This window comes from Echinops telfairi, unplaced genomic scaffold (genome assembly GCF_000313985.2).
Source record: "Echinops telfairi isolate 266 unplaced genomic scaffold, ASM31398v2 ScPeMD7_3;HRSCAF=10, whole genome shotgun sequence".
NCBI classification, from domain to species: Eukaryota; Metazoa; Chordata; class Mammalia; order Afrosoricida; family Tenrecidae; genus Echinops; species Echinops telfairi.
Window position 1 is genome coordinate 1,171,483 of NW_022103899.1, and position 13,784 is coordinate 1,185,266.

Consider the following 13,784-nt stretch of genomic DNA (forward strand, 5'->3'; position numbering starts at 1 on the left):
TTGTTACTGTCATTTTGCTGTGTTTTTGGTGGTGTTAGTGATTTTTATTTTTCATAAATTTCTCTGCTGGTCTCCCTTTTTGTGGGTTTTCCTATCCTTTTCTCTTGGTCAAAGTAATTTTAGCCATTACTCTGACTGTTATTTTACTATTTACTAGGTTTTTGTGATGTTCCCTTTTTTATTTTGATATCACATGTGCCATTCTTGACATTGTGGTTTTCTGTCTTGCTCTCATTCTTCTTTAATTTCCTTATTCTCCTTTATGACAGCAGACATTTGGCAATTTTATATTAAAAGGCTGACTTTTTTACAGTAATAAAATACATATAGCATAAAATTTGCCAGTTTGACCATTTTAAGTGTTTTATTCAGATAATTAATTACATTAACAATGTTGTACAAGTATTATAATCATCTATTTCATCACTCCAAATAGAATTTGGAGTGAAATATGCCCTTTAAGCAATAACTCCTCTTCACCCCTCCCATCCAGCCCTTGGTGGCCTCTAATACAAGGAGACATTAAAAAATGTATGGGAAAAAAACGAATTAAAAGATAAAAATAATTTGCTGGGTGAAATAAACCATAGAGTGACAAATAATGTGTCATACCACACATATGAAAAATCTAGAATAAGCCAATAAATAAAGACAAGAAGAGGTGAACAGAAAATTTCAAGAAGCATCTTGAGAAGACAAAGTAAAGCATTGTAATGAAACGTGCAAAGACCTGGGGCTAGACACCCCAAATGAGGACGCTCCTCGCATATCTCAACCTGAAAAAATTAAAGAAAAATTCAAGCCTTGAGTTTCATCATGGAAGAATTTCATGGGCAAAATATTGAATGATATAGGGAGGATCCGTAAGAATATACAGAATCATTACACACACACAAAAAAAGAATTGCTCAATAGTCAACCATTTCAAGAGGTTAATACATGATCAAAAGCTAATGGTATTTAAGGAAGAAGTCCAAGCTACCCTGAAGGAATTAACAAAAACAAGGCTCCAGGAAATGACAAAGCAAGAATTGAAGTGTTTCAACAAGCTGAGGAAGCACTGGAAGCACTCACTGATTCATACCCAGATATTTGGATGACAGTTACTTGACCAATCAACTGTGAGAGATCCATATGTGTGGCTATTCCAAAGAAAAATGATGCAGCAGAATGTGGAAAACATGGAACAATATCATTACTAACACATGCAAGTAAAATTTCAGTGAAGATAATCAATAAACAGCTATATCAATATATGAACAAGGAGCTGTCAGAAATTCAAACTGTATTCAGACAGGATGAAGGCTATCATTGCTGATGTCAGGTGGGTCTTAATCGAAAGCAGAGACTATCTCAAAGATGTTTACTTGTGTTTTATTAACTACACACAGGCATTCAGCTCTATGGATCATAACAAACTATGGATATTATGACAAAGAATAGAAGTTCCAGAAAACTTCATTGTGCTCACCTGTAGATGGGCCAAGAGGCAGTCACTTGGACAGTATGAGAGGATCGAGGTATAGTTTGAAATCAGGAAAGGTGTATGTTGGGGTTGTATTGTATTCTTTCACCACACATATTCAGTATATGCTGAACAACTGATCTGAGAAGATGGACTCATACAGGATAAAGACTGGGGGCGGGCTTATTAACATCCTGTAATATGAAGATTACAGTGTTGCTTGCTGAATGCAAAGAGAATTCGAAGCACTTGCTGATGAAGATCAAGGACTGTAATCTTCAGTATGAATTATAATTCAATGTAAATAAAACACAATTTTTTACAATTGGACCAGTAGGCAACAGCATGATAAATGGAGAAATATTGAAGCTGTCCAGAATCTCACCTTACTTGGATCCACAGTCAGCACTGACTCGAATGACCTATTGCAATGGGCAATCAACTGCATGTATTTAAAATGTTAAAGAATACGTCTGAGGACTAAAGTCTGCCTGACCCAAGTCATGGCATTTTTAGTCACTTCATATAGATGGGAAAGCTGGGCAAAGAGTAAGGGAGACTGGAGAACAGTTGATGTCTTTTAATTATAGTATTGGCAAAGAACATTGAAAGAACCATGGAGTACCAGAAAAACAAACAAGTCTACCTTAGAGGAAGTACAACCAAAATGCTCCTGAGAAGTAAGGATGGTGAGCCTTCATCTCACGGGCCTTGAACCAGGTCCTGGGAAAGGACATGATGCTTAGTAAAGTTAATGAAGAGAGGAGAAGAGGAAAGCTCTCGACAAGGTTGATTGCCACAGTGACTGTGGGTTTATTCCGTGAAGTTTATATTTCACTTCCACCAAAGGACTAGCATTATTGGGTCTCTTTGTTGCCAGTTAAAAAAATTAGTCCCATAGTGTTAGATTCAACAGCTTAAAATTACTTTTAAAAATACCAAACAGATGCTTCTTCCTACAGAGTCCTGGTGGCACAGCAGGTTAAGCACTGGGCTGCCAACCACAAAGTCAGAGGTTCAAACCCATCAGCCAATGCTTGGGAGAAAGATGAGGCTGTCTTCTCTTGTAAAAATTTACAGTTTCAGAGACCCTAGAAAGGGTCGATATGAATCATAATCAACCATGCTTGGTGTCAATCAGTTTTAACATGGACATCAGTTTTTCCTAAAGGCACATCACCTGCTAGTGTTGGGCCCATGACTGTTCTCCAAATGCCAGAGACACTAAATGCTTCCTCCTCAAAAAGAAAGGTCACTGTTAGAGCAACACCATGTCCAGATTGAAAACATCTAAGTAATTCCCAGGAATAGAGTCAAGGTTTTCAAGTGACATAAAGTTGCGTCCTTATTGTTTGTATTGCGCGTGGCCTTGGGAAAAAATATTCATTTGCAGGAAAAGACTATACCCTGAATCATTACTCACAAATATAACAACAACATCTACAATCATCGGCTTGTGCGCCAACTTAGAAAAGCAAAATTGAATGGGGGTTTCAAATTCTGGGATGATTTTGCCCAATGGAAGTTTGTAGTGTCCTAAGATTTGACTTATTAGGTTCAATAATTAATTTTCCATTGGATCCAGTTGGTCGCTGGGTTGAAGGAGGTTTCCAACTGGGCAAGTAGATGAGGCATACAACAATTATACAAACTATGCACATGAAGCTATTTTCTCAGAAAGGGCATGTTGTGAGTATCTTCTTGTTTAGAATCTGACATCACACCATTCTCAATTCTCACACAGACTGGAAATAAGGCTAGAAGCTACATTTGGTAGCTAGAAATGTACTCACTTTTAGTCTAATTTACTTTGATTCATATTTCACTATAGAAGTAATGCGCGGTCATTATAGAAAACTTTTGAAAATGTAGAAAAACCAGAGGGAAGAGGGAAAAATTCACCCTTAAGTTCATCACAATTAATCAGCCTTTTAACAGCAGGCCTCCTTAGAGTCTTTCATCAGCAAGTGAGTTTTAAGAAAGCATTTTCCACTGATTATCTCTAGGGAAAATAAAGACTGGGAAATGCTCCCCTTGGAAGTGGCCATATGCTTATGATATAGTATTGCCCTCTGTCAATAGTTGTTTTTTAGAACTCTTTACCAAGGAGCTATTTTGCTAGTGGGGTGCAGCTTGAGAAAGAGACAGGAGGAAACTTCCACCTGTCAATCTACAACCCGCAACACTGTCAGGATCGAGTGGCTCCCACCAAGAGGAGGAACATGGCTGGCCTCATGCCTGGCCAAGGCACAAGCCATGTTTGGAGACAGACTTCACATAGACAAAGTGCTGCCTCCTTCTGATTTCTCCCACATCCCTGGTTTCTATATTCTCCATCCATTCACTCCAAAGCCTAATTAGAAAACAATTCCATGGGACTCCCCACATAACAGGTCGTGAGACAAGCACGTTCAATGTTAATCGCCCCATGATTGGTTTCAGGCTTCCATCCCCCCCTTCTCCCTTCAGCATTGTTCGGGCTCAGCTCTCACCGATCCACACAAAACATATCGCTTTGCTTTTTCCTTTCTTTCCCTTTTGCTAATACGAGTATGTCAGGAAGTCTTAGGGAACGTGGTCGCAGGGTCTCCATTTTGCAGATTCTTTTGAGCAACATTTTCTCCGATCCTTGCACTCACAGCCAGGTAAAGCCTGAAAAAGCCAGAAGGTGTGCAAGACAGAAACTTGTCAGAGATGGAAAACTCAGATATTTTCCGCTCAAACTCCAAGCAAGCTGGCAAGCCTGTACCCCATCAAAGGCAGAGAACTCCGGAGGCCTGGAGCTCTCCCAGCCACACAATATGCTGGACACTCAGACCCCTATCTGTAAGGTCATCCCCATGGCCCAGTGCTCAGCGCAGCTCTTTATGTAGAGCATCACTTCACCCTCACGGAAAAACAAAAGCTTGTAATTCCCTTTCTACAAATAGGACAACTAAATCTGGTAAGTTTACCTTTTCCCACCACAATCATGGTGGTAGCGGTGGTTGATGTTGGTAGGTGCTGTCAGGCCGGTTCTGACTCATCGCGACCCGGTTCACACAGAAGGACGCACTGCTCAGTTCCACACCATCCTCACGATTGCTGTTTGTGGCCATAGTTGCAGCCACGGTGTCAGTCCACAGTAGTAGAAAAGGATTCAACCCAGATCTGTCTATAAAGCCATGCTATTACCTCTGATGGCAGTGCTGATGCATCGAGCCGCTAACAGCACGATCGGCACTTCGAAACCACCAGCCACTCTGCTCTGAAGGAGAAGGATGGGGCTGTCTACTTCTGTATAGAGTTACAGTCTGGGGGACTCACAGGGATAGGTCTACCTTGTCCTATCGGGTCACAGTTTGTCAGAACTGATTCAATGGCACGGAGCTTGAGGGTTCTATTCACTACTATAAAGAACTTTAGTAGCCCCGAGATTTAGCCCTGAGATGAAGTGCTTGGCTGCTAACAAAAAAGGCAGTAGTTGGAACCCCCTAGCTGCTGTCCAGCAGAAAGGTCGGGCTGTCTCCTTCTGTTAAGAGTACAGTCTTGGGAAGTCTATGGGCTGGTTATAGTCTGTCCTACAGTGTCACTATGAATCAGATTGTACTGGGTAGGGCTTGCTCGCTTGACTTTTTAACTACTCTCTATATAATCCTATTTTAGCACAGTGGTTTTCCAAAATGTAAATTCTAGTTCTAGCTGCCTCCCTAACCCCCATGCCCCTATGGCAGCCTACTGAATTGGAAGCAGTGGGAGTGGCACTCAGCAGACAGTATCTAATAAACCCTCCAGGTGGTTCAGACATTTAATATTTAGAAACCACTGTTCTAGAAAGCAGGTAAGGTCACAGGCGAGAGATAATTTTCTGACTGGGTGTTAACACTGGTGTGGATCATCACGGAAGGTTGGGCGCACCTTTCTTTCTCTGGAATCTTGACGCCTTTATATTTGTCCCTGGTGGATGGGGTGGGTCTCTAGAGGGTCCTTCCAGCCTTTGAACCCCTCTGTCGGATAGAGTATGCACTATTGACTCCTATAATGGCATCGCAGCACCTCAACGACACTGGACAAATGTCACATTTACCATGAAGCAGGAGCAAGACAGGATCTTCTGACCCCAAGCATGGATGCAGGGGAATCACCGGGGTCTCCTTCTTGTGTCCTCTCAGCTTGCTCACCCAATGCCATGACTTGTCCTACATTCACAGGCATTTTACATGGCATGGATTCAGGTCCCACAATCAGACAAATGCCACCCGTGAGCACTGCTGTCTACACCACATAACAGCACATCGATCAAGAGTGGGGAGGAGCCACCATCACGAACACCATTGCTTTCCATAAAAGTTAATTAATAACAGAAGCATATCACTGCGCATGCTGGCCAGGCTGTTATTTATGCTTCAGGAAACCCTAGAGGTAGGTAGGTGCTTTGTCTTCCCGCAGCCCCAGCGATTCCCAGGAAAAGTTGACTCAGGCCCTCCAGTTAGTAACCTGGCGAATAATTTGCAGTCAGCAAGAGACTACCCAGCACACAGCCCATGAGAAACGGACCCGCCAAGGACACCTGTCCGGCTCTTCTCTCCTTGCCTCTCAACCCCTTTTCACATGGCACTTTTCGACTGCCTTTCACACTCCCAGCCTCTGACCCCCGAGAAAATGATTACCCTGTGGGATCCCTGCTGCTGAAAGGCTTCAAGAAACCCCTTCACCGTGTTTCCAGTCACCCCACTACACACAGGCCCGGGCTGACGACCAGGCAGAAAGCCCGACCCCGGCAGCGACTGCATGGGGAAACCAAGCAGCCGGATAGAGAGTATGCACTTTCCATTTTAACGCTGCCACCTAACAGCATGCAGCCTCAGCGCCCTCATCCAAAAAAGGATTCCACTCAAACAACCGGCTTTGAAGTGGTAAGGAGCCCTGGCGGTATAATGTGTTACTAGATGGGCTGCTAACTGCAAGGTCGGCAGTTCGAATCTACCAGCTGCTCTGCAGGAGAAAAATGAGACTTTGTGCTCCTGTAAAGATTTACCGTCTCGGAAACTCACAGGGGCAGTTCTACTTTGTCCCATAGGGTCGTTCTGAGTTGGACTTGACTCCACGGTAATGAGTTTGGCTTTGGTTTTGGTTTTGAGGTGGTTGTGAGGCTGGAATCAGCACGGTGCATGCAGTACAGCATCAGACACTACACAGAACAAAACAAAAGCCCCTAGCCTTGGAGCCGAGTTCCCCTCACAGTGTCCTGAAGGACAGAATAGAAGCGTCCTGTGGGGTTTCCAAGGCTCTCCGTCTTCACGGACGCAGACTGCCACATCTTTCGCCCAAAGAGAGCTGTTGACCTTTTGGCTAGCAGTTGAGCACTTACCGACTGTGCCACCAGGACTTCTCAGCCCTAAATTTGGTACTGTTGTTGTTAGTAACTCTATGTACAAGAGAACGAAACACTGCCCAGTCCGGCACCACTCTCACAGGTGTGCTGATGTTTGAGCCCGTTGTTGCAGCCATTATGTCAATCCATCTTGCCAAGGTTCTTCCCCTCCACATTACCAAGCATGATGCCCTTTCTCAGAGACCAGTCTCTTCTGACATCATGTCCAAAGTATGTGAGAGGAAGTCTCGCCATCCTTGTCTCTAAGGACCATTCTAGCAGATTGGCTAGTTTGTTTGTTTTTTTCTTTCAGCAGTCCATGTCTTCTCAATATTCTTTGCCAGTACCATAATTCAAATACATGGATTCTTCTTCCACCTTTCTTATTCAATTTCTTACTTCACACCCATATGAGGCGATTGAAAATACCATGGCTTGGAGTAGTGGACCTTTGTCCTCAAAGTAACCACCTTGCTTATTTGTTTTCAGCACTTTAAAGAGACTTTGTACAGCGGATTCACCCAGTGGAATGCCTCATTTCCCTCTCTTGGCTGCTGCATCCATGAGCAAGGATTGTGGGTCCAAACCAGGGGGAATCCTTGACCATGTCATTCTTTTCTCCGTTGGGCATGATGTTACCCATTGATCTAGTTGTGAGGATCTTGGTCTTCTTTACACTGAGTGGTAATGCAACTGAAGGCTGCAATCCTTGATCTTCATCAGCAAGTGTTTCAAGTCCTCCTCACTTTCAGCAAACAAGGTTGTGTCAACTATATATATGATAATTCCTTAATAAACCTTCCTCCAATCCGCATTCTCTATATAATCCAGCATCTCTGATGATTTGCTGAATTAGTAAGCACTAAATTAGTAAGGGCTAAGTAAACATCGAAAGCCAAGGTGGTTCCGTGATGGAATTCTTACCTTCAATGCAAGTGGTATGTGTGTTACCACAATGTTGAACTGTTCGCATAAGCACAGTGGTGAGGGTGCTGAAGGACTCACCAGTGTTTCATCCTGTTGTACCCAGGGTTGCTGTGAGTCAGAACCCACTCAACAGCACCTGACAACAACAGGATGCTAACTGGGTTTCAATAAAGCTCTCAGACAAAGACCAACTAGGAAGAAACTCAATTCACTGCCATTGAGTCAATACTGACTCATAGTGCCTTTTCTGTGGGTCCCGTTACTGTAACTGTTCATAGGAGTAGAAAGCCCAATCTGTAACTAGAATGAAAGATCTGGTGACTTCCTTCCAAAAATCATCCAATGAAAATCCTATGGATGATGACGGTCCAATCCCATTGTATGAGGGGTTGTCCACTCCAGCATAGCTCTATCATCAACAACAAATGAACACCAGTGATATTTTGGCTTCTGCTTTGCCTATCTTCCTTAAAATGCCAGGACTCCTCCACTTTCCAGAGAAGCAAGCACAGGCTAGCTAGTATTTTGCCAAAGACCCAATAGGATCACTTAGACAGGTTTCAGACATTGGACTTCTACCGCAAGTCACTCCACAGAAGAAAGATGAAGCTCTCTGCTCCTGTGAGATTAGTCTTGGAAACCCCATAGAAGGTGTAGACCGGTTGGGAATCAATGTGACAACCATGAGTTTGGGTTTGGGGCGGCGGGGTGGGGGTAAGATTTTAAAAGAAGGGGTCTGGAGATGAATCCATACTTTCATGTGTGCAGGGCTGTGTACATTTTTCTGAAAATTAGGTCAAAAGCTTTCCATTTCTTCTCCAAAATACACATGAGTACCTCGATGTCTCAGGAAAGGAAAGACAACCATTCTTCTTGAAAATCTCAGGGAGCAAAATACAGGTTTGTGCTTCAGAAGACAGCTGGAGGCAACGGGAAGAGCATTTGTACCATGAGTCGAACATCTCCAGTTTCACCTCAGCTCTGGTGGCTCAATAGTTAAAGCACTCCATTGTCAACTAAAAGGTCAATAGTTAGAACCCGCGAGCGGCTCCAAGGAAGAACGATGTGGCAGTCTGCTTCCATAAAGAAGAGAAATCCCGTGGGACAGTTCTAGTCTGTTCTCCAGGATAACTATGAGTTGGAATTGACTGGACAGCAGGCGGTTAGACTACCATAAACTAGCGGTGTCAAGTCCCTTATCAGAGCTCAGCTGCTAGCTCAGTGTTTGAAATAGACATCACACTAACTTCTTTCCTTGGCTCATCCTGTAATGGGAACCATAACAGGCAACAAGGTGAGAACACTCTGTAAGATAGAAAATACCAATCAATAGATGGGTCAGTCCCAATGCCCACCAGGTTTCCAGTAGATAATCCATTTTAGCAATGGGTCCGTACAGTGCAGAAAATTATAATGGCCTCATGTTCTTCGTATTGTCCTGCTATGTAAAATAAGAGTGGTAACTCTGGAATCATTTATTTAAAATAAGCAAGCAGAAATCCTTTATGAGCTAGGGAGGCCTGTAAATATTGTTTGATTTGACCCAACCAACTAGAATCCTTAGAGCTAGAGTTTCCCCCCACGGTTTGCTTTAATTGCATGTCACTGCCGACTTCCTTGTAAAGAGACAGGCCCCTGCCAGTCCTTCTAATTATCCAAAGCGCCAGCCACTGTGTGTGGCCTTACCTCGGGCTTTTAACCAGGAGTAACATCACTAAATCAAAGCAAACGGGAAGCATCCCTGTTGAAGTGACTCATAAATGCTACATGACAGTCCTTTAAGGCCATTTGGAAATATTCTTTGCAGGATTGCACCAATTCCAACATGACAATTCGCCAGTTTAAAACAAGTCAGACTCAGAAGCCAACATGCCAACTGTACCCCGTCTTAGACCCTCTGACAGATGAAGCCGCATTTCGTCTGCAAAGGACACAGATTTGGCGCTCTCACTTCAGGTTTTGTCCCGCCTAACGAGAAGGTAGACAAGAGAGTTAAATACAACACGGAGGGTATTTCTGTAGCTTCCCCAGGTCTAGAAGCTCTGGCATCAGGTGCTATCATCATTAATAATAGCAATGATTGCTATTAATAATAGCAAGCATGTACGCATGTCTTCATACCTGCCAAACATTACATCAACCTCTTTGTATGCATTGTCCCATTATATCTGTACGACTCTGTGTATTTCTAGTGGCCAAGGGATAGCTAAGAAAACAGATATGTGGAGAAGTCAAGTAACTTGTCTGAAGACCTGAACAGCCCTGAAGGCAAAGAGAATACACACAAAGACTAAGAGGAGACTGTTGCTACTGGAAGGGGTGATAGACCAATGACTATGTACTTTCCCCATCTTTTTCTATTTCACGTTTTCTTGGAATTTTACAAAGCAAATTAGTTTTCCATTGAACAATTCATTCACTTTTTGTTTTGCGACTTTGGTTGCAAAATATTTCAGCATTCCTCCCACTTCTTCCCTGAGCACCCTGTATCCATTCATCCTTCTTTCTTGGCCCTTCCTGTGCCCCAAGCTTGATTTCTGGGCAAATCCTGCCCTTTGGGTCTCACATATTTGATTGTATGGAGAAGTACATCCCTGTCTGGTGTTATCACTTACTTTACAACAACGCAAGCCAAACACACTGCCATCAACTTGATTTTGACTCGTAGGGTTTCTGATGCTGTAAATCTTCACTCGAGCAGATAGCCTCATCTTGCTACTGAGGAGTAGCAGGGGGGTTTGAACTTCTGACCATGATGTTAGAAGTCCAGTGCTTACCTGACAGCACCACCATGGTTCCTTTCCACCTTACAGGCAATTTGATTGTTTGGCTGAAAGTTGATTCCTCAGAATGAGTTCAGTTCCAGACCTGTAGGGTTCCACCCAGGGTTCTGTCAGACCAGAAAATGTAGTCTTCTTATGATTTTAAATGTTGTTCTATTTTGCTGCTGTTCAGTGTCATTAAGGAGAAACTGCCTGTGCTGCACTGCACACAATCATTGCTATATTGGAGACCAGTGTTGCAGCCATGGTGTTACTCCATCTCTTTGACGGTCTTCTGCACTTTTGTGGAAACTATACTTTTCCAATTGTGATTTCCTTCATCAGGAACTCCTGAAAACAGGTCCAAAGTATACTTGCCACCCTTGTTTCTCAGGAAACAGAGCTCGAGTTCTCCAATCGGTTTTCTTTTGTTCTTCCAGCAGTCCATGGCATATCCAATCTTCTTCTTCAAGGCCACCAGTTCTGCTTCGCTCTTACTAATGCGTTGTTCCACTTTCACATGTCTTATGAGATGGTTAAAACTACCATGACTTGGGTCTCAGATGCACCTTGGTCTTCAGAGTCATGTCTTTACTTTTTAACACTTCAAAGAGATCTTTTGTAGCAGATGTTCAACAAATCCTTTGATTTGTCAATTGCTGTTTGCTTTGGTGTTGATTATGGATCCAAGTAAAATAAAATCCTGGATAACTTCAACTATTTCTCCATTTATCACGATGTTGTTTTTTGGTTCCAGTTGTGGGGATTTTTGCTTTCTTTGTGTTGCGGTACAATCCATGGTGGGGACTGCAGTCTTTGACCGACTGAGGACTCTCTGTTGCTGGTTTTTGTGGGCTATTTCACTGTGAATGATGGCACCCAAGAACAGTGCTGCGGACTTGTTCAGTGGTCATAAGTGCAAGAAGGCTTGATGTGCCTTAAGGAGAAAATGTGTGTTAGCTTCATTTAGCCAGTAGTTGTAATGTAATTGGCTGTGATTTCAATGTTAATGAATAAACATCATATATTAAATGAGATGTCTTTAAACAGAAACACATACAACAAGGCTAGGCACTGATTGGTTGACAAAACAAAAGCATGACCAGAAGTTTTCAGGAACCTAACCCTGGTCTTTCCTCAAGAGGCTGTGGTTTAGTATCACTAATCCAGCATTTGCTGTGACGTTTATAGAACACACTTAACACAAATAATGACAATCAACTAGAGAGCTATAAGTCCATGTTTCAGCTATTCTCTGTTCTTTCCTAGAGATGATCATCAAGTTCTGACTCTACCTTTCTAAAAAAACCCCTACTCCCCCCTCCCCACAAACCCAGAATAATTTTTCTTTACCACAACAATCCCTGGAAGAGCATTCTGGTAAATCTCTTGGTAAATCTTTGTTGAAACTAGAAAACTGGCTCATGCATAACTCACACATCCAGTCAGAATTCCTGATCCAGGGTCCTAAACTGTTTTCTGTTTAGAATCTCTTGCTTAAGAGGTCAAAAAGGAGTGCATTATAAATAGAGGTATTATTCTTTCTCTGTTGACCCTATTATCCAGGGCAAGTACAGAGCTAGCCAACAGGGGCATGAGGTAGGCAGGAAGGCTGTTTTGCTGAGATTAGGAGAGTTGCTTGAGCAAAACTCTGTCCTCTCCTGCTTATCCAACACAGGGTTGAATAAAAACACTATCTAGGATAAGCACTCCTTCCTGCCCTTAGTTCTGTGACCTAGGATTTTTGCACAAAACTTTCATTCCTTATTCCATAAAACCACCTGGAGCCATCTATTAAGGAACTTGAAATAGAGTAATAATGGAGTATAAATGATGATTAAAAAATTTTTTCTTAAGCAAAGTCAAAGTCTTGGTTGACATTCTTACACACCTGGTCAATTTTAATTACTTATGATCATCGAATTCATATCTAGTTTTATTCATATCACCTGCATCAAACACTTACATATCAAAGGAGCCCTGCTGGAACTGCCAGCTAAGCATCAGGACTACTAACTACAAGGTTGGCAGTTCTGAGCCTTCAGCGGCTCTCCAGGAAAAAGATGAGGCTGTCTGCCTCTGTAAAGATTTACAAAGCTTTGGAAACCCTCCATATGGCGACTATGAGTTGAAATCAACTTGATGGCAGTGGACTTTGGGGTAACCATAACAACTACTGGCAGGGGCGGGGATGGGGAGGGGAGACCCAAAACAGGAGAGAATGAATTTAAGAAACAACCAGTGAAACATACATGGATTCCTCCATTTATTCTTTCATTATCACTGGACACTTTCTCAGTGTGAGGAACACAGCCTCTAGTCCCCTTCTTCAGAGGGTTGATGGCATTGTGGAGAAACAGACAAAGAAGGGGATCCCTGGTGGCGTACTGGTCAGTCGTTGGGCTGCTAACTGCACGGTCAGCAGTTTGAAACCACAGCCCCTCACCAGGAGAAAGATGGCGCTTTCTACTACTATAAAGAGTGATCGTCTCAGAAACTCTATCCCGTCCTATAAGGTCCCTATGAGTCGAATCAACTCAATGGCAGTGTGTTTGGTTTTGTTGGTTGGGTACAATGCATAATGTCCAGCTATCCCGGCTTATGTCCACCACGCAGCCTTCTGCAGGCAGCACTGGGATGGCTATCGTGACTCCAAGAGCAATCATGGGATTTCTTTAGTAGTTCTTTTGTGGCAGTCCCTGTCCTAACACCTCCACATAAATTTATTTCCCAAACGCTACATGGCAGAAACTATGATTATCCTCTCTTTACAGATGAAAGAACGGAGGCGTTGTAAACAATGGAACTGACATTTGAAAGTGTGCCAAGGCACTCCAGAGACTTTATGTCCTCCCAGGAGTAGACAAGAGTCCAACCTTATCACCCAAGTCTCCCCATCTCCCCTCACACTGTAAAGGAAAAGAGAGAAAGCAAGAGAGGGGGGATGAAAGAGTGTTATTGTTACTCAAAAACTCACTGCCGTGAGTCAGTGCTGACTCCTAGAGCCCTCCTGTGGGTCTCTGGAGACTATAACTGTTTACACGAGTAGAAAATCCAGTCTGTCTCCCCAGGGGCTGTTTTTGAACTACCAACCATGTGGACCGCAGCGCAACACATAACCACTACTCCACCAGGGATCCATGAATTATTGTTAGCTGCTGTCGAGTCAGCCCTACACATGGTGAGCCCACACCAGACAGGATTAAACTTTGAGTTTTGTAGGGGTTTTATCTTTGGCAGAGTTTTAGAAGCAGAATGGCAGCTTTTCCCTTCTATC